This window comes from Agelaius phoeniceus, chromosome 1 (assembly GCF_051311805.1).
Source record: "Agelaius phoeniceus isolate bAgePho1 chromosome 1, bAgePho1.hap1, whole genome shotgun sequence".
NCBI classification, from domain to species: Eukaryota; Metazoa; Chordata; class Aves; order Passeriformes; family Icteridae; genus Agelaius; species Agelaius phoeniceus.
Window position 1 is genome coordinate 49936169 of NC_135265.1, and position 26964 is coordinate 49963132.

The 26964-nt window shown below is 39.3% G+C and overlaps 1 long non-coding RNA gene across 1 annotated transcript in view; it reads right to left on the bottom strand.

Annotated features, from left to right (window-relative positions):
- The window catches only part of LOC143694120 (uncharacterized), a 267052-nt gene that overhangs the window by 25198 nt on the left and 214890 nt on the right, over positions 1-26964 (bottom strand). The window contains exon 13 of the long non-coding RNA XR_013182349.1: positions 20601-20700. This is a non-coding gene — a long non-coding RNA (uncharacterized LOC143694120). The remainder of the gene's footprint in view (positions 1-20600; positions 20701-26964) is intronic.

Here is a 26964-nt window from a genome sequence, read left to right on the forward strand (position 1 = left end):
TTGCCCACAGATCAAAACTTCTAATATATACCCACTTTTTCACTGAATAAAATTTCTTGCCTCTCAACTTCTGAAGATTTGAACTCATACTTTGAGGCTGGCTTAAGTCAGAAGATACTCCTCTTACTTGTCTGCAGATTGTGTATTATTCCAGTCCCTATGAGATGGAATCCATTATCAAATAATTTTTTTTTTCATTCACTTACAGCAGTATAGCTTTCCTCCATTCTACTGCACTGGCTGAATCAGGACAGCAGACACCAGAGAAAATTTTGAACTTAACCTCTGAATTTTTGTACTTCTGGATATTTATTTTCATTTTACTCAAACTATTTTGAACCTTCTCAACACAAAAAGCTTATAAAGAATTTAGGAGTCTAGGAATTTAGATTTTTATGACTCCTTAAGTTTCTTTCGCTATTTACAATTTATTCTGTTACAAAAATTGTGAGTGAACCACTTTTTCTCCATCAATTCCTGCTGTTACCAGGGCAAAAGTAGAGGTGAGTAAATAAATCGAGCCATTTGAACAATTTAAAATATTTTTCTCATTTTAACTGAAAGATTTACTTTTAATAAAATAATGCTGATTAATCACAGAAAGGGGGGATTATACCATGGTAGGGTCAAACAATGCCTATGCAATTCCCCTAAACCATTTTCTAGCATTTTCAGAGCATTTCAGTGCTGAATATTTTAGAAACTCTTAAGCACCAAATCACCAACTATCCCCTACATACTTAAAGTGTCCTTCCCATTCAGCAGTACTTACACATTGAATTAGATTTGCATCAAACTACCCATTTCACTATCACCTTCTGCCTTCAGCCCTGTTTGGGACAGCTGGGTTTCTCTTTGTGATCTTATGCAATGGAAAGGATTGTGAGAACATGAGGACTCGATTGTGTCTGGTGGGTCCAGGCTAAAGAAGAACACTCAGCAATTGAAGACCAGTAAAATGTTTGACTTTGACTCAGGGTTAATTTCCTGAACCATAATCTGCCTTGCTTCCCACATCCAAAGCTGGTACCAACAAGAAAGCTTCAGCCATACAGGTTGAAGGAAAGGGAATGAAAGCAAAGTTAACTTCCCATGAAAGGGAAGTTAAATGATGCAGTAGCTCAACTGCAAAAAATAAAAAAAAACTGATCCTTGTGTAATTCTAGACAAACTGATATTCCTCAGCAGTAGCAAACCCTCTCCCTCTTTCTCTCACATAAAGACAATGGGTTGTCTACACAGAGACCATACTGAACATGAATATAAATATATATGATGAATATGTATATTAGATCAGAATGGTTTCTCTGATTTGGAAGAGAATCAAACAAAAGCAAATTAGGGTGGTTTTCTTCTTTTTCCCCAAAATGAGAAAGGCTTTGCATGACTTTAATGTGGTTAAATTAATCCAACTTACATCAATTAGCCTGGATTAATTTCCCAGAGAAGACAAGTACAAAATTCAGGTTTCACCAAATCAGCATTTGTATTAGCACAATAAAAGTAGTTGATTTTAAGTATATAGACTATGATAGTAAACCCAGTAACATTCATTATGACTGTACTCATACCTGAAGAAAGACACAGTTTTAAGGGCTTATAATAAAGCAAAAGCATGAGGGGATAAAAAAAAGGATTTTCAAAATGGGTAGTCTAAAGGAGCATAAAATAGAATTGCCATCAGACAAATGAAATATCAATATTGCTTTGTAAAGTAAGTGTTTCTTTATGGCAAGATGGATCAGTTCCATTAACATATGAATAGGTTTTCATAACATTACACTGTTTAAATAGAAACAGTCAAACCAGTGGAACTTATACTCTCTTTTAAAACTGATCCACATTGCTTCAATTTGCATCATCTGACAGCTCATGTGCAGGTGTTCCCTTTCACACCCAAGCTGGCTGGTCAGAGAAGTACTTGTCCCAGTTGGAGGTCACCTTCTCCCAGAGAGCATGGGACATCTGACAGAAATTGAGGGGTCTCTGCTTTAAGGGTGCTTAGTTTGCTTGAGGCAGATTTGGCCTTTACCTGAAACACTTAAATCACACAGCTAGTGCAAGTCATTTTGTCCAAAAGCAGATTAGGGCACATTTCCACAAACCTCCTACTAGGAAAGAGATAAAAGAATCTTTGGGCAGAAGCTTTTCTACCATCCCCATGGGACCCAGAAAACCACACAGTCAGCCAGGGCTACACAAGTGTATGGAATGAAAACCAGACTGAGGTTTCTGCGACAGTGAATGATAAAGGGCAAGAAATAGCAAGTCAAGAAAGATGCTGACATTATTTTGATGTGTCTCATCCTAGCTGTGCTCAGAAAGATCACAGCTCCCTCCCACTACTGGACTGCCTTATCTCTGACCTGTGTTAGAGAACAGAAAATTTTGCCAGACCTACCGGTCTATGGCATAATAGTCTTTTCCAGTCCAGGTCATCTTGACTGAATCAAATTACACCAACAGAACTCAGCAGTGACTGGAGGTTAATCAGTAGAGTCTGGAGGGAATAATGTCTTCACTTGGCCAGTGCCAGTGAAACAGGATGCCAGACCACAGCCTAGCCAAGCAAGGGTAAGCCAGAAATCGACATAAAATCAGACAAAAGGTTGCACAAGTGTTTCTGGTTTGTCCAAGAAGCAAGCACAGAAACTACCTGATTATGAACAGACAAAGCATGCAACATAAAGCCTCTTTACAAAGGCATAGTGCAGAATGATGTACATTTCAGTGAACTCAGACAGACCTGCTCCTTCCACCTGCTTCTCTCCTTCTGTCCTTTTTGTCCCCCACAGTGTGGGCAAGAGCTTCTGCCAGCTGTTTCTCTGGTGGCCAAAAAACATCTGCCTTTTTGTCCCCTCACCATTTCACTTGGCCTGACTCTGAGGCAAATAGCACCAGTACCAGATAAAGTCAGTTCCTTCTAGGTTTTTCCTCCAGGGGTTTTCCATAGAACAGCAACTTCAGAATAAGATAAGCAGTGAGAAGGGCAGCACTTTAAGCAAAGGGAAACACCTTTCCAGCTTGTAATACTTGACAGGTTTCTGCTAGTACAAAGGATTTGTCTTTTCCATATCAGTCCCCCTTAACCACAAGGCAAATATGAACCAATGACAAAATGAGAGAAAGAGCAAGCTGAAGATGCTAAAGAGTCTGTGGAGGGAGGAAAGACAAACTCCTGAGAGCTGAGGACAGCAGTTCCAACATGATTAATACATGCATGGTCTTGAATGTAAGCACTAATGGCATGCAATGAAATTGAGCTGTCTAGGGAAATCAAGCCAGGCACAATTTGCAACACCACAGCCTTCCTCTAGAGTTTAATTTTCGTGCTTACCACTAACAAAATCTTTTCTTGGGTCTCAGCACTTTCCTTTGGTTTTCTCACAGTTAGTCCTGCAGCTCAGGTGAGACAAATCCAGGGACCTGCTTACTGAATATGGATGTAGCTCCACAGAAACCACAGTTACTTCAGCTTGCACAAACATTACATGATAGAAGAGAAGTTAGAAGCATCTTTGTCTTGCTAAGCCATGCAAATATGGCCTGTACTTTTGTCCTGCCTGACTTCTGCAGTCCAGCTCTTGGGAATAGAAAAATTTCAGAAAAGCATTGTGGTTTATGTAACATTTCCTTTTGACTCAAACTTTAGTATATCAACAAAATTACACTTTTGAATAAAGGTGATGAAAAATTGTAGGAGTCTTAGTGATTGATTGCTTGCATGTAGAGGCTTTAAATTTTCCACATTTATTCATGAGGGAGGTTGTCATTCCAAAAAATACAAAGCTCCCTCCCCTCAAATAAACAAAAATTAGACTTTTTTTTTTTTTGCTATCAAGTGGCAAAACCACCTAGCAGAACACTCACTAAAACCTCTTAAGGTATCACCATTTACAAACAGTTCCAATTTATTTCCTTTGTGAGCTAGTTTATGTTTAATAGAATTTGACACTCCTAAATGCTCTGCTGAAACACTATCAAGGTACAAAACTAATAAAGATAATTACCCTTGCAGAGTGAAAAGCACTTCTGAATGGACTCATTGAACCAGGCTATATCTGTTGCAGAAGACTTTTTTCAAACACAAACAAAATTGCGACAGAATGCAGGCTATTAGGAAAAAATACAGTATAATCCCTTGTAATTCACATCTTCCACATCACAATTTAGTCCAGGAGTTGAAAACGCAGTATTGAGTATGATTCAAATAGTTACAAAAGTTTAAATATAACAGGCCATGTATATCTACATAAGAAAAGAAAGGAGGGAAAAAAGAGTGTATCAACTTGCTTTCTAAATAACTCCAAATAGGAGAAAAGTACATATCAGCGTCTTGCACATTGCCCTGGCATATCACAGAAAACTGCCATGGGCTGATTTGCAAGCTATTAAAAATGACCTCTGTTAGTCACATAATGCAAAGAGATGCCATCACCTGCCCACCAATTCCTGTCAGGGTTGAACTCATTCATTCTTCCTACCTCCCTGACAGGTTGTGTTTTTCTTCTAATAGCAGGCACTAAGCATGACAGATGTCCTCACCCTCCTTGCTTTGTCACTCATCCTCTGCCTGAACTGAAGTTTGCCACATGGGAGGAGCAAGCCCAGCCTGATGACTGGCACATTTAACATATGGGGTGGTCAAAAGATCTGCAGCTGGAACGAGCTGCTTTAACCTCACAAAGTTAATGGAACTAAAACATTTTCAATTCAAGCTAGGCACTTGATAACTGACCCATCTTCTCTGTAATTATTCAAAGCAGTCAGATTTGTAAAGAGCGGTAAACTATTTTGCTGTACCAGCTGAGTTGATAAATTGGACAAAAAACCTAAGCCACCCAAAATTTTGTTTATATTTGTTTGTTTTCTGTGTTTGTTTATACAGCTTGTGATTTTGAACTATACTGGCCTATGTTGATATCCAAATTGACTCAGCTAGTCCTTGTGGATGAGGTTTACACCACTTCTATTAGGGTACCTAACCTGAACCCGTACTGAGCAGAATCCCTTTCCCCAGAGCTGCTGGCTGCACCCTTGCCAGTGCAGCCTGTTATATTCCAGGCCTTATTGACTGCAAGGGATCCACTGCTGGCTCTTGTTCAACTCTCCACCAGAACCACAGTTTCCTTCCTCATGGCCTCCACTATAGCATGGGATTATTTTGTCTCAGGTCAAGATTTTGTTGTCTTGAAATTCATGGGGCTTCTATCATCTCATTTCTCCAGCCTGTCCATTTTCCCCTGAACAGCAACTCTCCCTGCCAAAATACTGACTGCTCCCACTAAACTGGTATTGTCCCCAAACCTGACAGGAGTCCACTCCCTCCCATCATCCAGCTAATTAATAAAAACACTCAGTAACATTGGCCCTAGTACTGATCTTTGAGGGACAGCACTGGCAACAAGCTGCCAGCTGGGGCTTTGTGTTGCTGCTGATAGTTCAGCCAATTTTCCAGCCACCTTATTATCTGTTTATCTACTCTACATATCATCAGTTTGGCTGTTTGGAGATTAGCAGACAATATTAAGAGACCTTCTAAAATCAAGGAATGCACAGCACCCATGGATCTTCTCTTATCTACAGAGCATTCCCTCATCACAGAAGGTTGTCAGTTTGCTCCTGCATGATTTGTACTTTTAAATCCATATTCTTCCAATCCTTAGTCAGATTTCTCTCTTTCATACAGCTGGAATTGGCTTCCAATAAGGATTTGCTCTATGATCACCACAGGGTAAAGGTAAAGCTGACTTCCCTTTAGTTTCCTGCCTCTTGCCCTTCTTGAAGAGAAGTGTGATGCCTGTCTTTTTTTTTTTTTTAATAAACCCTTCTTAGTTGCCATCATCTTTTACATGTGTTAGAGAGTGGCCTTAAAATTATATTGGTGAGCTCCCAAAATGCATTTTATCTGGTCCCATAGGCTTGCTTACAGTCAATTAGTTGACTCCTTACTTTACCTTCTTGTGGTGTGGATAAGGCTTCACTTAGGCCCTGCTAGTAAAACCAGGAACTTCATGGCCAGTGGACAGAGCATGCAAATGAAAAAAAATCAAGTCAAGGACTAAGCATCTTTTCCCTATCTTTTATCATTATGTGTCCTGGTCCATGGAGTAGCAGGTTCACACATTTCCTAGTTTATATTTTGGTACAGAAGTACTGGGGAATTTTTGTCAGCCTTCACAATACTTGCTAGTTTAATCTCCAGCAAATCCTATTCCATCAGAGTACATTGGGGTGGGTTTTTATTTTGAGATTAAAGGACACGAGAGCACACATATATCTTTGAATCAGTGTTTAAGTTCTCTTAGTTCAAGAAAGGAAAGAGTTTCCTTATTTTTCACTTGTAGTTAAGGAAAGCACTTCCACCTGCCCACTGCTATTAGACCTTGGTTTTCTCTGTGCTTGTTCAGCTTCCTTTTTGACCAGCCCAGTAGAAAGGTGAAAATGGAAAGAAAAACTCCCTCAAGAGATGTAAAAACAGTGGCTGCTTCTAAACATGTACCACCATTGTTTACAACAGGGAATCAACTACCGCTTATTTCTTCATTTAAATGATATGTTCACTCATCTTACTATTGATTTCTTTCTTTTACAGTAGGAAAAATCTGAAGAAATAAGATGATAATACAATGTGCTCCTGCACACATACACTTCACATCAATGCTTGACGTCCTGCATTATCCAAAGCCATTAAGTAGAAGCCTGAAACTGTAGTCAGTCTTGCATAAAGAGTTAGAAATGCTGTACTCTTTTTAAAATCAATTTACCACTGTGCTCACCACGGTCTCTGGAGAGAGACATTAGGCCAGCCTCAGAAAAGGTTACTGAATCATTGTTTCTTCAACAATGGTTTTCAATTACAAAAAGAAGGGCTTCATTTTGCAAATCCTTGCTTGTGGTCTGTACATGCATGCACTACTGCACAGAGAGGATGAATGGAAGGGATTACCAAATAATGCATGAGGTCCTGTTGACTTCACAGGGGTCAAGCACTTGACTTAACTTTCAGGTTTCCAGGCTATGACCTTCAGCAAGCAGAAGGAAAAGAATCTTTGTGACAAAAATAAAGAAACCAATGAGTCAAATTGTAATGTAGTCTTAAGAGTGTTTAGGAAAGAACACTTCACAATGTACAATGGATTTGCTTAGAAGAGTTGACTCACTGGCTTTTTTGAAAATGAAGAGCAACCATGTGGTTCGTATAGCTGGGGGTAAAAAGACCCATTCAACAGCCGAAGCGTAGTCTCATGTTCATTATTATTGTATCATATTCTTCTGGTGCCTAGAAGGTGCATGGCCCTTCACAGAAAAGTGAAAACAATTTTGAAAGATACAGAGGGTCTAAATTAAACTCCCACAGTGGATAGGAGCACAAAAACTCCTATTGCAAATACTGTTATTTAGGCAGGTTTGTGTGCTTCAGAAAGCAATAAAAGGGAATGAGCACTGTCCTGATCTGTTTGCCAGGGAGACCTGTACAAGAAATAAGCAAGGAACTGTCTGTGGAAAAAAGACCTGAGGGACAAGGAGCAATTCATGACAGACAATATATAGCAGCAGCATAAGTGTGTCCTTGAAACTTCATGACCTTTAAGGTCACTTTCAACCCAAACCATTGTATGACTCTGTGGTAAGTCTTTTGATGAGGCATTCACATATAAGGAATGTCTGACCATTCAGGAGGCACTCTGGAACTCACACTCCCACTACTGGATACTTTCACTGCAAAGACTGAAGCCCCTTTGCAGTGGGTGGCCCCAGTCACCTGACTCCCTACACACCCCACTCTCAGTCAGACCAGGCTTCCTTACTGATTTGACCCCAGGCTTCCCAGAGCAGAGCCTAAAACCCCTGGATCTATAAAGCAATTTATTAATGGTGTAATAACATAGTAACAGCTCAAGTTGTTCATCCATGCAAAGTCTGGGGTCTCCCTGCTGAGCCAGCAGCTCCTGCCATGTCTCTGGCTGTCATGTCTCCTGGCTGGGGACACAGGTCCCCATGCCCTTTGTTGTGCAAAGAGACAGCAGATCAATCTGCAGCTTGTACACCTGGCTGCCTGCACTCAGTGTATTCCTCAACTAGGAGAAAGGTCAAAGCAGGAACCACTGACAAGGGAGTTTTAGCAAGGTATTACAGAAGTGTCAAGGCTGGAGGGCAAGGGGAGACACTAAAGACCAGGTAACAGCTCTAAAAGACCATGGGAACAAGACGTAAAACCTGCAGAACCTTTTCTCTGCAAGAGTTTATGATTTAACAAAAGGTTTGTTGGGCAAGACTCTTCCTTTTAGATGAAAAAGGGGTGACACAGCACAGGGACACCTATCCCATGACAGTCAGCAGAGGCAGCAACCAGGGAGGCAGGTCTGGAGGACTCCCGAAGACTTTAACACAAGTAATGGAATATATCAGCTAAAAGAAGACAGGTATGCAGCACTATTCCCTTTCTGAATGCCCAGCTGGTATTGAAAACAAGATGGAGAAGGGAGTGTCACACTGAGGGTAATCACAGAGAGAAATTTTGCTCCTTCAAAAGGCAGAGGAACTATGGCACAGATTAAACACTGAGTCTGACAGAAATTCCCCTCAAACCAAAAAAAAAAAACCACAGGAATTTTGTTCTCAGTCTCACGTACTGCCCACATAGATATGTAAAAAGAAGGAAAAGAAAGGACAATGCAAGGTAGTAAGGTGGCTTTTTTGCAGTACCTGACCTAAGCACAGAAGTGCAAAAGAATACAGGATGTCATGATTCATGTGGTCATGAATATGTTATAAGGGGGACACTTTCATTAGAGGAAATCAAATCTAGAGTTTTCCTCAGAGACTGCTTAGATGGAAGAAAAAAATTGTCATAAAATACTTTAATAAACAAACTCATAATGAAATTATGTTGTTTCATCCCTCTATGGAGTGTATTAATGTCAAGCCCATTCCAGGGACAATGGAAAGGTTCACTTCAACATTTCATGAGCCTTACAGAATCAGTCCAAAAACTTCCACTGGTAATTTAAAAAGGATGGGGTGGGGGGTGGAGGAAGGAGTTGTAGGACAAAGAGTCTTGAAACTGTAATATGTTAAACAAATAAATGTATTCTACACTCGGTTAGGACTCTACTGGATGTTGCCTGTATGGTTTAATTAACAATAACCATCCACCCCCTGTTTTGCTGCTAATGTAATCTCAAAAGCACTACACTAATTCCACTTGCAGATTTTATGGTAACATTTAAATTAAAATACTCTGAGTACACTTAACTACACATTCAATGCAGATTTAATAAGGTGGTTATAGGTTCATTAAGTAGCAATTGATTATTAACTCTTTGCTGGCCTACAGATGTGAATATTTGGTAAAGAATAGTGTTTTATAGAATAGACAGTCTGCTTAATAAGCTAACTTCTTAGCTGGCTCCTTAACTCATCAGGCTAAACCATTTTTGTGCATTCAGTAGTGAGCATAGGGTCAAAGCTGTGGCAAAGTGCCCATCATGTTCACTATGAGCAATATGTTTTGTAACGTGGTTTTGTAGTGAAAGTGGATTTTTTTAGCAAGCGGATTTTGTCCTCGCTAGGAAAACTATTGCTAAATTAAAATATATTTGTAGTAATAACGTTACATTTTCTTCCATTTTATTGATCTTGTGAACACAGCTGGAAAGACCCTCTCTATCTCATGTGCCTCACAAAGTGGTTCAGGAAGCAGCAATCTGATGGGAAGCCAGTAGAACATTTGATAGCACAACTCAGCCCCCAGCAGACAAGAGCAGTGCTCTGCCCACACTCCTCTGCTCAACTTAGGGTGGGTTCCACACTTAGTGACAAATGACAGGGGAGGCACTTGTTTAAGATCAGGATGATACTAAGGCACAGTCAAGAAGTGGGGCCCATTATGCAAAGGGCATTGCTAACCATAACATTCTCATGCTATCTGCAATTCAAAAAACATCCAAAAAAATGTTCACTTTGTTATTAATTAATTATTAATAATCCTACTTTTCATGTCTTTGGACTCCTTTACTATTGCCACTGAGCTGGGAAGCACCACTTATATGTCTGTTCTCAGTATTTTTCATTAAGAGGGTTTGGAGAACTCCAGTTTCATCATTCAGACTCAACAACACTTCAGGTAATTTCTTCACTGTTGTGTGATACTAAAGTTTACCAGGCTTCAAGGCTGATCAAATCTATTTTAACCCAAAGTGGCAAAATTTTAAGAGCATTTCCCAGACCAAAAAAAGCATTCACCTGACCTTTTAGTAAGATATTTACATAACAAGTAGGCGGTACTCTTTAGCATTTTACCTTACAGATAACACTGTATGCTTGAGCAGCTTATTACCAGCACCCATTGTGCTCTGCAGCGATATAGATAATACTATATTTTAAATCTTGTTTCAAGAGCTGAATAAAAAAAGAAGAAAACAACCAAAGGCCAATTGCACTGAAAAGAACATGCTATAACTCCCAAACCCTGCTGTATATTCCCCAGGCCTGACACGTTCAGAGACAGCTGAGAGACATGTAGAGTTTCTACCAAGTAATTGAATGGCTTCCCTCTAAATTTCCTAAGAACAAACTCTATTGATTACTGGTTTAGCCAGCACAGCACCAATTTATTTTGTCCCATTTCATAAAAACGGAAACAAAAGCCTTCCTCTTACCCAGGTGAAGAGGTGCACAGGACAGGAGCTTCACAGCTTCGTCCTCATAACCTACTTGCTCCAGTCCACAGATCTGAACTCGGGCTGTGTTGTGCTACTAATGGAATAATCAGGCCCCTCACACCTAATAAAGTACAACTTTATTAACTTAATTCAAGTAATTCCCTTGTGCATGTGCAATTCTTGAGCTCAGTTATAATGACTTTAATGAAGAAAGCAAATCTTTTGCTAGTTAAATGCCAAACGTGCTTTTTCCTTCAAGTTTTTCTTCTACTCTCATTAACAAGCTCCCTTTCCAAATAGCTGTGCGCATGCAAACAGTGAACTCGGATCCGCATATCCAATTAAACCACCCCATACAATCACAGCACGCCTTGGGATCAGCAGCTCAGACATGTTTTTTGAGATTACCAGTATAAAGCCTAGATCCTTCCTCTGAAATCAGAAAAAAAAATAATTTCACATTCCATATAAATTAACGCATTGCCAGAAAATCCTTCTAAATTGTTCCAATGATAACAAGCAGGACAGAGATCCTAACATGCTAAGAGACTGCAAAAACATAATCCATTCTTTGTATTATACTTACTAGATGTGCTAAACTATAGAACACTTGTAAATATTAATTGGAAAAAAACTCTGGAAGTAATAATTTAATTTGGGATCTAAATCCAGATCTAAGTTTCATGGCTAGCTGCAGTCAAAACTGGTTTAAACTAAAAGTGTCATCCCTGCTCTAACTGTCAGTACGTTTTCTGTGTCCCAACGAAAGAAAGTATTTTTAAAAAAGGCATTGTTTATGAACAGAAAAAAGACACCCAAACACAACAACAAAGAAAAAAAAAAGCCAGCCACCATTTCAAATATATTTTATCCAAATAGATGTCCTAAATTTACCCATGCTTGATGAAAGAAGCCATTAGTCTTTTTCTATCCTTTCTTCTTGGAAATAAAATCTGGTGTTTTATCTGATCTGACAAAGAAAGAAGACTGAAAACACTCTTATTCTGTTCCTGGCTTTATTTCATGCTTTGTGGATACACAATTAACATCCCAAAAAACTTCTTTGCGTCACGCTTCAATAAACTTGAGATTTGTAATAAAGCTTAAATTATACTTTACTTCTATTAAAACATTTTTCTCCTCTCTGGATCACATCTGCCAAACTCATAGATTAGCATAGGCAATATGTCTACTCTGCTATAAACAGTAAATAGAATTGGTAAACACTCACCTAATCATACTTGTACATTTCTGTTTACGTCAAGACACACACTGCTTATTGAGTACCTCAAAGAAAAGCACTTAAACAGATGAAGAAACCTCCTCTTTATTTGTTTTAGGCATTAGCGTAACTGAAAATCCTTCAGAAATCACTTTTCAGCCTGATATTCTACAGCAGCTCCTCTGAACTCCAGAGGCCACATCCTCAGCTCATGTGTTTCACTGACATCAGCTGAGCTTCACAAACATGCACAAGTGGAGGAGCTCACCTCAGGGGTTGCAGTGCTATCAATTAGGGTGCATACTAGCAATGCAAAATAAGAATAGGAGGGCTTTAGTTCAGTCTTCTGCATATTTGTCTCAAAGATGAAAAGGTGTTTGAAAGGCCTCACCTTGTTAATGAGCAGATTTTATTACAATCATAACACGGCTTGAATTGAAAAGGACCTTAAAGATCTACTTCTAACCCCTCCCGCAGTCTATTCTCTAATATCTGATTTAAACCTACTCTCAGTTTGAATCCATCCTCCCTTGTCCTGTCCCACCTGCCATTGTAAAAAGTCCCTCTTCATCTTTCCTGTAGGCTCCCTTCAGGTGCTGGAAGGCTGCAATTAGGGCACCCCTTAGACTTTTTTTTCCAGGCAGAACAAACCCAATCCCCTCAGCCTTTCCTCATAGAGGAGAGCTCTCCACCCCTCTAATTGTTTTGGTAGTCTAACTCCAGACTCATTCCAATAGGCCAAAGTTCCTTCTAGGCTGAAGACCCCAGAGCTGGATGCAGGTGGCAAAGCTGGCCATGCTGCTTTGGATGCAGCCTAGGATAAATTTGGCTTTCTGTGCTGTCAGCATGTTCCAGCTCCTGTCCAGCCCTTCATCCTGTCAAACACCTTCAAGTCCTTCTCGGCAGTTTCAAGACTTCTTTAACCACTGGGTGCCCTTCAGCAGTATGAATGACTTTCCTTTTAAAATGTAGTAAATAAATAAACTGTAATAAATAAATCAAGACAAATTATTTAAAAAACCAAACAGCTTTCCTTTTGAGCCAAGTGAAAGTTTTTCTTCCCTTCACGTAGAATTTCTTCCCTTCTCTACCATCAACAAGTTTAGAGTTTAGTCTTCCACGAACCCATCATGGTAAAACAGAGATTTCAGTACCAAAGTGTTTGAGTGGGATTGACAAAATGAGTGGCATCCATCAGAGAGGGGTGTTTAAAGGTATGGCAGCGAGTATTAAAGATCCCATTGACATGTATTGGGATGATCTGCCTAATTTTGTAAACAGGCTCATCCCTCACAAGCAAAGCAAATGTTCCAACTTCATGCCAGCATTTGCACAGCACTGCCTCAGCCTACAGTACTTCACGTGATGCTGAAAGAAATATGTTGTGTCTGCAAAACACAGCAATCAAAAATGCAGGATTTAACTTAGCTCCCCAGCGTGCCTGTGCTGTGACATAGCTTTTATTTACCTGATTCCTCTCCCCTGAAACTCTTCACTCAGAAGGCACAGTAGGGAAATCATTAAGGGAAAAACACATGTGACTAATAGGGTCCCTAACTTGTTTTATTCAGAAGCTGGAAATGCCTAGGGCAACTGTTCTGCACCAAATGATCATGTGCAGGAGGAACAGCTCCAATGATAATTTCTAACACAAAAACTATGTATATTGTTTTAAGGAAATGGATGAAATGTGATCATGAGAGAGCTTTCCAACAGAAATGGTGAACATGATTGCACGGAGAACCAATGAAACCTTAAAAATTGCACATTTCCTTGATCACCCAAACTCAGAAAGATGAGTCCATTACCAGAAGAGGTGCAGTGAAAGTCTTCCAGTACAATCAGAGAAACGAGGAACCCTTTTTTTACACAAGAAAACTAAAAAACTTGGCTAACCTAGTCAGAGAAAGGCTAAGGGGCATATGATTGCTACCTATAAATATAACAGGGAATGAGAAGGAATAGTAAGGAATTAAAGAATTAATCAAAATAAGTACATTTGTTGAAGAACTAATAGGCATAAAATTGCCAAAATAGGTTTAGACTGAAGACTATAATAATTTGTCCAGCCTCTTGAGCTATGAGATTTTTAAATAGTAACAAAGGCAGAATAATGAATCATTTTCTAAAATGGAGCTTGAGAGGTTTCTATGTAATGTTAGGCTACAGAGCAGACTATGGGGTTCTGAGAATCACTACTTGGGCACCTAAATGGGATTGCTCATAGACACTGGTGTCTGGGGGTAGCTGAAAAGTCAACTTCTTTTCCTCACTCATCTTGGAGATCTCTTCCTCTCAGATTGCTTTTTGTTCTTAACTTGCAAGAAATAGACAAAGTTACATATTAGTGGCACACCTGTATTTGTGTGCTCTTGAATCGAGAACAACACAAGAACAGGTGAAGATGCAAATGCAAAAGATAGTCAGAAATCATAGACAAAGAAAGCTTGCTGACACTGCAACACTCGGAATTCAAGAATGGATCAAAGCCATCAGCCTCTGGAAGGAAATCATACTGCTAATGTTCCCATTCAATCAGACAATGGATATATTTCCAGCTCAATTTGTTAAGTTTGAGTAAGAAGAAAAATAACAAGGACTAATGTTCCTGAACAAGGGAAATTAAGCCTAAACTTCTCTGCAGAGGCACACTGTGAGGGAAAAAAAAACCACAAGCCTTGCTCTGAAGGCTGCATTCCAGCCATCCTTATAAAGACTTTACATTTCTTCTGACCTTAGAAGAAACATTTTCCTCAGGAGAAAGGAGCAGATGGAGTCAGGCTTTCCACAGCAATGGGTTTTACCAAGAAAACAGTGGGCAGAAGGCCCTCAGGGGAATCCCTCTGCAAGCATGAAGCAACACCTCTCCTGTTGGGACAAGGAAGCCCTGGAATCTTCTGTAGCATGGCTTAAGCTCCAGGAATATTCTGTAGTACGGCTTAATGGTGCTATAAGTACAACAGTACTTATAGCACCATTGCTCCATAAGTACAACAGCTATTCAATTTAAACTGGAGCTTCTCTTAATTTATTTGAATGTTGCATAAGGATGACAGCACCACAGGCATGGATGATAACAGGGCAGAGGGGGGCCCTGTACCACAGTTATCTTGGATGCAGAGCCATTCACTTTTGGCACATTCAGAGGAAGACAGGTACAGAAAGGTTAAAGCAAAGCGGTGGGAAAGAAACCTTGTGGTCTTTCCTCTTTGTTTCCAAAAGTTAGGCTTGTACTTGCATGCACGAGTCTGCAGATGTTGTGGTACACACCTCCCTCTCTGCCTTACACTGCATATTACCAGCTAAGACTGAGGATTCAAGTGAATCCAAAACCTGAAATTTAGGAGTTTACAAAACAGAATGAATGTTAGAGCTAAGAAGTAACCTTATGTGCCCCCTAACCTACAGACTGCTGAGCAGGCACTGCTGATGCTAAAATGTTTATTAACATGCTCTGCCAGGATATCAAGTAGGTATCTTCTCTATTCCTGAGGTCACATTCTTTTTGACTGTGCTGTCAGACAACAAGATTAGCTGAAAAGCCTGTAGGTATCATGTCTGAGTTCATAGGCTCAAATATCTTACAGATGAGGATTTCAAGAGCAGGTGGTCAGCTCATTAAATCCTGACTCACGTCAGCAGACCCTCTCCTTCTTTGAGATGTTTCTGCCCCTTCCCTCCTCTCCAGCTCTCTGGGCTGGGCATGAGTGTGCCTACCCATTTGAAAGCATACCAAATGCACTCTGCAATGTATTTGGTCCAGTCTCTCAGCACAAAAATCTGCAGCTGTTCCAGAGATGATAAGGCAGGCTTAGGGCAGGGACTAGCCAGATCTGACATTTTTGTCATCTTAATACAGAGGGCCTTAATCATCTACATGCAATCCCAAAGGACTACAGGTGGAAGAGTTAAAAAAAAATTAAAAGCAGGGGAGAAGTGGCATCAAAAAGCCACGGTATTTTCTCCTTCATTTTTTAACTTGATGTTTTTCCCAAAGTGTTTGGGATTGGCCACAGTAACTGATGGTGATCTATGAATAAGACTGTGCTGAAATTACAATGGTTGGCCCTTTTAGATAGCAATTAACAGCAAATTGTCATTACAGAGCCCTCTGTGACAGAACTTTGTGTAAGTGGCCAAAACCACAGGATACATTTCATAATGATCCTGGCCATTAGATGAAAATAGTTTTGGCATGGAAAACATGAACAAATAGAAAAAAAAGAGCAACTGATTCTTAATTTTTTTGTACATTTTGGTTGGTTGTTTTTCCTCCCTCCTTCTCTCCCTAGAGTGAGGTAGCATTTTATTTATGGGGCTGAATCTCCATTTTTTATTAACATGTTCTGTTTTACATTCAAATTTGAAAGTAAAACACAACACTATTTCTTTTCTCTTTGCAAACCTTTTTCTCTCACCTCTTCTTCCATTCCTGAGGAAAAGAAAGTAGCACAGAAAAAGTTTACTTCCTTCCTGATCCCCCTATAGGGTCACATAGTTCTTGCCAACAGCTTATTGTTAAAAAAGCCTTTGCTCCCTCTGCTGGCTATTCTATTCTGATATAGCATCAAAATTAGGAGTACCTGTGATATCAATGACAAAGTTTCAATGAAACAAACATAGCTAAATACAAAACCCACAGTCATCCTCTACATAGCCTTCAAGTAAATCCAATTTGCATTTAAATAATCTGGCAGAGCCACTTTATTCTCATTAACTTTGCTGAATATGCCTTTGTCTCTAAAAAGATGTAGCAACAAAATTGCTTCATATTTAAAATTCACTCTGTTTGTTCACAATGTTTTTGATATTTATGCCTGAAAACGAGTCCTGGGCACGTACAGTTGGAACACCTGTGTGTGCTTGTCCAGAGGATGCACTGAGCACAGCTGGATGTAGGCTGTGGTATGTATCAAGGTCCCACCACAGGGCCCAGCTTCTCTTTCAACTGTTTCACAACAAAATAAACCTGGAGAACTTTTCTCTGCTTATGGCAAGGATCATAGTTGCTCTATGAACTAAAGTTTGGAGGGAAAATTTGGCTGGCAGTAATGAACAGGATTTGCAACAATAACATTCTTTTGGCTTTTATCAGGTATAAGGACAAAAGTAATTGCAGTAGCATCCCATGGAAAAAATAATAACAGTCATTGTTAAAAAATGTTCTGCTACAAGGTGCAACTGTGTTGATTTTTTTTCCAAATCCATATCAAACTTATTAGGTCATGATATGTGCATTAACGTTTTTTATCCTAGTTTCTGGCAGTTTCACTCGGCATCTTAAATTTTTGAACCCATTAGTTGTTCCTCTTATTCATGAAAATAAGAACCAACATCCAGTAACAAGGTTTTTGGTCTGAAGCCAGTGTGACTTTGGAACCTGCTTATATGCTCCCAAATGAGTCCACAGCCCTGTAACCACTGAAATTGCACTAGGGGTTGTTTCAGAAGCCATACAAGTTTCTGAAGGAAACTTGTGTTGGGGGAGTGAGGCAGAAGAGAGGCCTCAAAGCAAAACATTTCATTGTCTTCCATGGGCAGGTTCATCTACGCAGGACTCAATGCAATATAGATTAAGTCTTGACAACTTTCTGTTCTGGAGAGGGGAAAAAAACCTCTTAGTCTACTCGGACACAAAGTTTTAATAGAGTTCGTCTTGATCTGACAAGAGGAACTAGAAGGAAGTGTCAGCATCAGTTCAACATCACAGATTTATGTTTCTGAATCTAGAATAATCACTGTTCAATCACCACTAGTCTTCCCTCCTCCTTCAGGTTGAAAACACACTTGGCTTTTGTCCACAGACCCACCTGTTTTACTGGTAAGAGGTTCAAGTACAAACAAAAACCAATAAGTGTTGTCATCTTATTGCAAGGGTTCCATACTGTTGTCTCCTTATCACAAAAGTTTCATACCTTCTTGGTGTTTCTCGTGGGCATCTCCTCAGAGCACTGACTCTTTCTTCTTCACAAAGCAGCCAAGTGACTCCAGTTCCCCTCTCAGCCAGCCACCCCACTCTTTTATAGCATCTTCTTCTCATTGGTTACAGCTGTGGCCTGTTAAAGTCAGGCCTGTTCCTAATCTTTGATAACTGGCCCAGCTGCAACTCCTTAGGGAAAAGATTACTTTCTACACTATCTTTATTTTCTTATATTCTACCCCCTACAAAGAAGGCCTTAAATAGATTTTTTAAAACTAACCATCAACAAAGTGACAAAAAGTGCATGCTCACTTTGAAAAAGAAAAAGATAGTCCAGCAAGATTTTCACTAGGGCACTGACAGGAGTTGAGTTCCTCCTGACTGCCCATACATCATGGCAAAGTCAAGGGATATTTCAGCTGAAGATGAAAAAAACCCCAGTCACTTCTCCTAGGCTCCCCTCAGACCTCTCCCCTCACTGAGTGAAGCCAAACTGGATCCCACAGCACACTGTTAAACTTCTGCTGGAGCCACAGTGTGGGCATGCTTGAGCCCTGCCCCAGCACAGAGGACAAAACAAAGTGAAAGAATTCAGGCTGTTACCTCCTGAGCAGCTCATTCATTTGTGTGTGCTGTGGTTTGCCACACTGCTGACAAACAGGAGAGTTGGTCTGACCACAGGCCCTGTGCTCTGCCACCTTGCAAACTCTGTGGAGCACATGCCTAACAGCAAAAATGTACTTCAGGAGATTTTAAACAAAGGATGCATACATATGTATACATACCTACATATATATTTTTATTTATGCATACACAGACACATATAACTCCTAGAAGGTGAATTTTAATGATGTGTATTACAAGACTGGCTGGTCCTGAAAGTTGAACAGAAAATATTGAAATAAATCCCAGAAAAGGTAGAGTCTAGAGTCAATAGCAAAAGATAAATGACGCAGTCACAGGATTACAATAGATCTATTTCTTCTCAGGTACACTTTTTCTCTCATGTCGCACCCACATAATAAACAATTTATATGTGTCACAGCTATATAACCTTGTCCATGGCAAAAGAAAACACTGGCACATAATGTGACAGACTAAAAATGAGCCTGAAAAATCCCATATACAACTGAAACAAGATTTTCCCCATGAAAAAGTAGGAAGAATTTTGAAAAGCTTGAGAAATGCAATGACCCAGTTGGGATTTCTCCACAACTGATGATCTAACACGCTCTGTTTCTACAGGAGGTGAACTGAAATCTTTGCTGATTCCATGTCATCAGAACCCTGCTTTTAAAACAACCTGAAGAAGTTTAGATCGTGCTGTGTTTTAGCAAGGTCTGTGTTCCTTTCCAACTGTACTAACTCCTGCAGACTGCAGACCAGTGATGTTAGTAAGTCCTTTAGGTATTCCTCATATCTCGGTGTCATACCACATGAAAAGATATGCTATTTAACACACTATGCATACAAGTACTCCCAAAGATAAAAGCTTTTCCTCCCCTACACTCCTATTTAATCTCAATGTTTCTCATGACAAATGCTATTAGTTCAGCCTGTTGATGAGGATAAACAATTCTAACTTGGGACTTTACCACTGAACTGTTTCTGAAGACTTTTTTTTTTGACACATAGGAAGCCAGGCACTGCTTTCTAACATGTCTGCACATAAACCCTGAGCAATTTTGTCAGCAGTTAAGAGCGCAAGGCTGTGGTACACCAGCAACCATTAACAGATGCACTGGAGGAGTCACACAAGGCCCATGAAATTCCATCTCAGAGCAAGGACTACATGTGCACAGAGAAAATCCACATTTTGAAACACATCTCCCACAAAACAGCACCAAAATCTAAGCCAAATAAAGCCATGATCCATGCTCAGGAGTGAATGTAGGGGCTCAGACAGAGGTTGCCTCCTGTGGATGTAAACGTTCCATTAGCTTCATTAGCAACAGCATTTAAGCACATGTCCAAGAAGTATTTCTGTATCAGGGTATTATCTATCTCTCCACTTGCCAAGTATGCTGCAGGCCATTCTCTGAAAGCATCCACATCCATATTTAAAAAAGGTTTAAACTGAGCCAAGCTTGTGGGGTCAACATGTACAAACTGACACTGTGCCAACTTTTCTTTTCTTTTTTTTGGTGAAATTATACTGATTCAGAGCAGATGGAGCTGGGGTCACTTGACTTTAATTGGAGCTTATATTCACTCTTTGAGTGTTTTGGTCATGCCTTTGGCTGAATGTAGTCCACACTGACTAGTGGAGATAACATTACTAGTGCAGTATCAGCTTTTGTACCCCTTGAATAGTTTTGGGGTTAATACTGCAACTACCTTGTCACATTTCTGATTTAAAAGGATACATTAATGGGCTAAAAGTCCACACATCCTAATCTGAGCATGGATGAAATCCACCAGAATTAATTAAAATGCTAAAACTGATGTATTTTTTAAAATGTCTTTCAAATAACTGAACAGAAGTCTTTCTGATATCCAGTAATCACATATGCTCCCTTACTTTACTCCAAAGATATTTTTGCAGAGAAATGCCTGCTAGTTTGTAGGAAATTCTCCCCTAGCAGGGAGTCAGATGCTTGCTAATAGTGCATCAATCCATTGACCAACACTTGCTCAGTGAAACAGACATCTGGGTGGAAGTCAATACTTCCTTATTACTTCAGTGTTTGAGCCATGTCAGGACATGCACATGTATACACACAGGAAATCACCAGCAAATTTAAGGGCAATTTTCCAAAAGGCTGAAGAAATGGCTTGCAAATTCCCTTACCTGATCAGCAGGTCAGATTCTGAGTCTTCATTACATCCCTACAGGGAAGGGCTGAGTTTAAAACGTGGTGAGGTCAACATCTCATACTGCTCCAGTTCCCCTAAAAAAAAAAAAATTAGGTTTTTACCATTCTGGACAAAGCTGGATCAAATTTTGGATCATACCCTGAAAATGTTCTTCTAGAAGAAATAAAGTGCTAATGTTTCAGACATTCATTCCAGAAAAATAAAAAAAAAAAACCCCACTGAAAATATCCCTCTAGTCATAAAATTTTCTCCTAATTTTAATTCAAACTCAGTTTTCAGCCACATAATACTATATGTATTTGAGCTATTGTTTACATTTCTATTTCCTTACAGTTTATTTGAACATTAATTTTAAATTGCAAAAATAATGGTTTGTAATGCACTCAACCAAAATTTACTTTTTACCTTGTTAATGCAGTAAACAGGGGAAAGTTGTTCATTCCACCCACAAACAATTTTTATAGTACCTAGAATGACTGTGAACTGAAAAATTAATTACTTCCAGAAAGTTGGGGTAAGTGTCCACAGAAAGTGCCAAACAAGAAAAATCAGTTGCTGCCTCAAAGAGTTTGTAATAAATTGCAGAACAGGTGGAAGAAAAGAAACACTATTCTCTTGGCATTACAGCTGGCTGGAACTAAGCTCAGAATGATTTACTGAGCTGACCAAAGTCACACTGCAAAGTAGTGTTACAGACAAGAACTGAAAACAGTTTTGCTTTTTTCCAGACAAAAATGTTTACTGCACACTTTTTATTCTTTATAACTATCAAGATACTTAGGTTTTAAATTTATAAATATGGGAATACTCTCTGTTTTGCTCTTAAGGGCAAGGAAATAAATAAATAATAAGGAAAGAAAGCTTGCAGCTGGTCATGGCTTACATCTCAGTCCTGAGCAAGACTTTCTGATTAGGTATGATGTCCTAGAATATTCAGCAACTGCAGCAACACAAGGGCTGCTCCTGCAGAAAGCAGCCTCAGCTGTGGCTGGAGTTGATTAAAAATGAGGAGGAGTTGAAGGAGACATTTTATATTCAGCAGTTCCACAGTTTCTGACAAATGTTTGGGTTTTCATGGAAAACTACCAATTGGGAAATTTCTTAGAAAGAATGAAATTTATTTCTGCTAAGCAAAGAATGAGTTACAGAAAGAAACATGTGGCACAAGGGGTGAGATTTCTATGAACCCTCTGCACAGCTATCACCAGAAGAAACAGGAGCAGTTTAATATCAACTAAAGCTGTACAAATACAATTGGTTTTCATTTGCTGCCTGGGTTTGGTTTCAGGTTACCCAAAAGGAAAAAATGTGTGGATTCTTGTGAAAATAAGAACATTGTTAAGCAAATATCTACGGTTATGTCAATATTCTCAAAGCACCCCATTATGTTTCTGAGTTAGAGAAGCACTGCTCTTTTCAAAACCAAAACAATTTTATTTAAAATCAAAGTATAGATTTAAGGATTTTTTTTCAATGAAACATTCCAATTCTTTTTTTTTTCTTTTTTCTGAGTGAATGTTGGATAGGGAATCAAAGTATATTTGGGTTCATAAATAGATGAAGTTAACCCAGATCATAACTTTTCAATAAACAAAACATTTAACAATAAAATGTGCCCCATTCCTGTGTCTTTTTCCTTCCAATATTTAGCCTCCATGTCTTGCATCCAGAGTTATGGAAGAAATCCCTTCTGTGAACCATCAGTAGAAAGGGAACAAGAACACAGAAACTTTCCTTTCTGGCTTACAACACAACCAAAGGAATGAAGGAGTAGTACTGAACAGCCAAAAGCACAAATTTATCCATTCAAAGATGAATAGATGTAAATGTACTTTGAATGTAAATACTTTAAGACATAAATCTGGGACTGGGCTCATCAGCTGGAGGCTTTAAGGAAATGCCCATCATTTACTACAGCTGTGAGAAAATGAACATGTGTTTAGGATGTTCTCCTAAAGCAAAATATTTATAAGAACCAAAGCATTTCATACAGTAACAGTGTCTGAAATAAGATGTTGCTGTCTTTGGGAACACTTGCTTGGGATAGTTATGGTTACAAAAGTAAATTTACACTCCAGCAGGTAAAGAAAATGTATAATGCCCAGTTATGGGAATAGCCATGATGCAAAAGATCTAACATGAAGTTACATGAGCAGATTGGCAAATTTATCCAAAGGCTGACAAGTTATATGCTAATTCCTAATAACATGCTGTAGGGGTAAATATGAAAACAGCAGCAAAGTGTAAACCAAAAGACAATAACTAGACTGTGCCGGAGGTAAATGAATACAGGAAACTTCTAATCATATGGAGAGTGATGAAATTATTAAGAAGAGTCATCAGGAGAAGGGATCAATGCTATTTGAAGATGTGAGTTTTCTAAATTTATGAAAGGGACTGTTTACAAAATCCCAGCAATGAGAAATTAATTTTATAATTTGAGTCCCTGGTACCTGATGTGCTGATGACTTAAGTGCCTCGGAGGAGATTCAATCATCTTTTGTTTGCATCATTTTTACAAGCAATTATGCTTGAACCTTCTATCAATTACCAGGAAAAAAGCTCTTCCACAACTAGTTTCTGCTGTTTTTATTTCACTTCCCACTGCAGCAGTGGAGCATGCTATAGCTAGACAGAAAACACTGGGCTATGTAACCTGGCTTGCCAAACCCACAAAATTCTTTTAGGCAAAGAGTGGCATTCATAAGCTTAGGAAATCAGTTTATGTAAGAATTTTCCCTACAGTCAGATTATTTGGATCAATTAAACACCCAGAGTGGAGTGGGTTGGACCTTAATATCTCTTATAACTCAAACTATTCCAGGATTCTGTATATAAGGACTGTTTTCCTGTCCATTGGTGTACCCTCAGTTTCCTAAAATCATCAAATCATCTAAGAATTTTACCAAGTAGACTTCTTATGTAGATTATAGACCTTAGCCATAGCACTGATCTCTTCTGCAGCATATCCCATTTGTGGTATTAGTTTGAGAGCTAGGAAGCATTGACCATCCACAGTGAGTACAGGATGATTCCTCTCTGATCCCTCTGCAAGCCTTGATTTACCTGTCCTGTGTTCCCTCCACTCTCCAGCTCACCATTTTCCTGAACTTTTTTTTTTTTTAAGGTAAAGCAGTATATAGAGTATTTTTACCTTATTAAACCAACTTACATAGACTATACATGATAATTTAGATGTGGACATTTTTCATTACTACGGTAATATATTTTCTAGCAGTCCTAATACTGTAAAAATGACAAAACTACTTTCTGAGTGAGTTGTTCATGGTTTTGGTTTTTTTTTTTCCTTAGGTGAGAAGTCTTCTGGCAACAAAACCTTAGCATGAGGGCCATTTCACTCCTCTGATCCCCTTGCAGAATTTTTGCTGAATTTGCAGTTCTATAACTCAGGATACATTTTTCACTCCTATGACAGGTGGCTCCACACAGGTGTGCTGGGACTGTGGAGCACTCTATCAGCCTGTCAGCTGCTGTAGTCATCCCACTAATAGACTGCCAGGTCTCTTTTGTTATCCTGGAAACCTATCTTTTCATTTTCTTTTTTTTTTTTTTTTTTTTTTAGGGATTGTACTCCTATTGTGAGCAAAACTGTTGAAATTCAAGTTTCATTATTAATTCTTCAGCAAGTCTGTGTGGGCAGTCCAGTTTGCTTTAAAATATCTGTGCCTCCTCATAAAATACCCCACAACTCCTGCCTGGACATATGTGGTGCTCTACACATGCTCAAAACCCCAATCTTGCCTTGCTTAGTGAAATGAATTTTGTCATTGCAGTTTTGGCCAATAAAGGTTCTTCACTTCTCTGGAATTTTAAGGACATTATTCAGAGACAACACTCTGGTTCTCCAAAAGAAATCACAAGAACAAAAGAAAATACTAAAAGAGCAAAAAGCATCTATGTTTTTGTTTTGTGCTGCTCTCTGAAGATATGCTTCAGCTACAGGGATTGCAGACAGAAAACCTGTACAGGTAAGTTCAGTATATCACCTTAGCCTGGCTTATTTTGACTTGCTAAAACCATGTAAATTACTTTATAAAAACACACATTGTATTCCAGGGCAGCCTAAAATTTAGGCCTAAGCTGACAATAAACAGCATAACATGAAAGCAGAGATGTGCCCTCAGCCAAGTGCCTGGTCCAGAACTCCTAAAATCATTTACTGTTTAAAACACTGAAAAGTGAAAGTTTGATGAATCTAAAAATTACTGTAACCCCAACTGAGCTTGTTTATCTTGTTCCCCTCTGACACAAAGATTTAAGTTACTCTCATAGTTTAGCTCATAAGCCAACTCCATGGCATTAGTTTGTCAATCAGTAGTTCTGTTAGAGTTAACACAGTGCTCCAATACCACTGCAAGGGGGAAAAGCCAGCAAGTGCTCAGAGCAAAAAACCAAAGCCGATTAGCTCCATGGAGACTTGTTTCCACATCAGACTGCATGGCTTATTGCTTCTCAAAAAGACTGCAGTGTCAGGCATGCCGGGCTGGTGACACTGAAATTACACAGACACACACAAAAATCAATTTGTGAGCAAAACCAGCTGAAGATTGTGCATGAAATATGCCCAAAGCATATGGGGGGAAGTGGAGGGGAGCATTTACATTGCTATGTACTCAGCTCTGGTCTCAAATCTTTGCAATGCTGACAGAGGTGGACATTTTTTGGTATCTCTGATCATTGTATTCAAGCAGTTGCCTCTTAAGGTCCTGACTTTATAAACTTTCCCCATTCAGCAGACACTTCAGCATCTCTTTCAACCTGTTCAAGTGGCACATAAGCAGGTTCTAAAGTGCTTTGATGAATAGCATGGATCAAAGTACGTGCTTAAATGTTTTGCTAAATAATTAAAAATTGGCTTGAGAGCTGGCATAAAGACACTCACTGAAAATTACCAAGCTTTATGAAAATTAAATGAAGCAATTAAGCTTAGCTTTCCTATCTATTCTTCCAGAAAGGCCTATTAAGTCCAGCTTTTCAGCAACACAAGCTCTGGTTGTTGGAAGTGTCAGGATTGGAAAGTCTAGGGTTAGTTAAAACAAAGCCTTTTTATAGAAGGGCCTTGATATGTACAAGGTGCTTTGTATACCTCTTAGATCAAGGTAAACCCTGAAGGAAGGCCTTAGAGAAACAGCTTAACAACATAAAATAAAAATTATTTATACTTTCATCTTCCTTAGGATTGCATCTTGCAATAGGCAACTACAGCTCCAAAAAATACAGACTCTTGTTGAGGCAAGGCTGATATCCCTACTTTCACTGTACTCATTCCCTTTTGCACTACTTCTTCAAAGTCTCTGAGAATATCACTTTCCCTGACCCTTCCTACACTTATGTTAATCCCCAAACTCTAATCTTTCTAAACTTGAATAAAACTGGTTTGTCTACACCAGACTTGTTATTCAGGCAGCAAAGCTAAAACCAAAAAAGATGAATAGGCAAAGTTTACAGGGAGAGGAGGCAAGTCTGTTCCCCATGCAAGGGCCTGTTATGTATTACATTGCTTATAAAGATCTGCAGGAACATTTGAATTCCAGAAAAATGTTGCCAGCTGAACTGAGAGTTTATTTTAATTTGTGAAAAGCTGAGTTCATGTTGTGAACTTATTTCAATGTGTTTTGCTCAGTTGTCCTTTACCATCAGCACTAAGCCCCAGGAAAGTTTGTTTTCCTGGGTAAAACCACATCAAAATCACATGGTAAGAGAGTCCTTCATACTGAAAAAGCAAAACCATACATGGAAGAGAGAAACACTAGGAAATTAGTGTTAAGAAATTTTTATGGTATCCCTCGGGATGAATTAAGAGCACATTTGTACTTGAACATAAAAGAAAAATGTGATAGACAATGTATTGGGCAGAGTCCTACCACACTATGTCACAAGCAGATTGCTTATATACTCTTGGACCAGCACCCACCCTGAGAGCTCTTGCACTGGGCACCTCATCCCAGCCCTGGCTCTACTGCCCAAAATGGCCCCTGAGCACTTGCAATCCACAATGGCCACAAGACAATGCTGAGGCTGGCTTTTCTCTCACCACCAAGGGAAATTTTCCACTCTTGCAAGGAATTTGTTCTGCCTCTGGCACTCCTGCTTTCAGCCAATTTAACCCCTTCTTGTAGTTGGGCCTTCTTGCCCTGTGTGCCAGATCTTCCTTCAGTCAAGTTACCACTGCCAGTTATAATCTCCCCTTCATCAGAAATCAATGCCAGCAGAAAAGACTTGCCTAAAATTGTACACCCAATTAGAAGCAAGATTAAGAGTAATACCAAGATCTCATCACTGCTAGAATGTCATCTGCTAGACTAAGAGCTAATGAC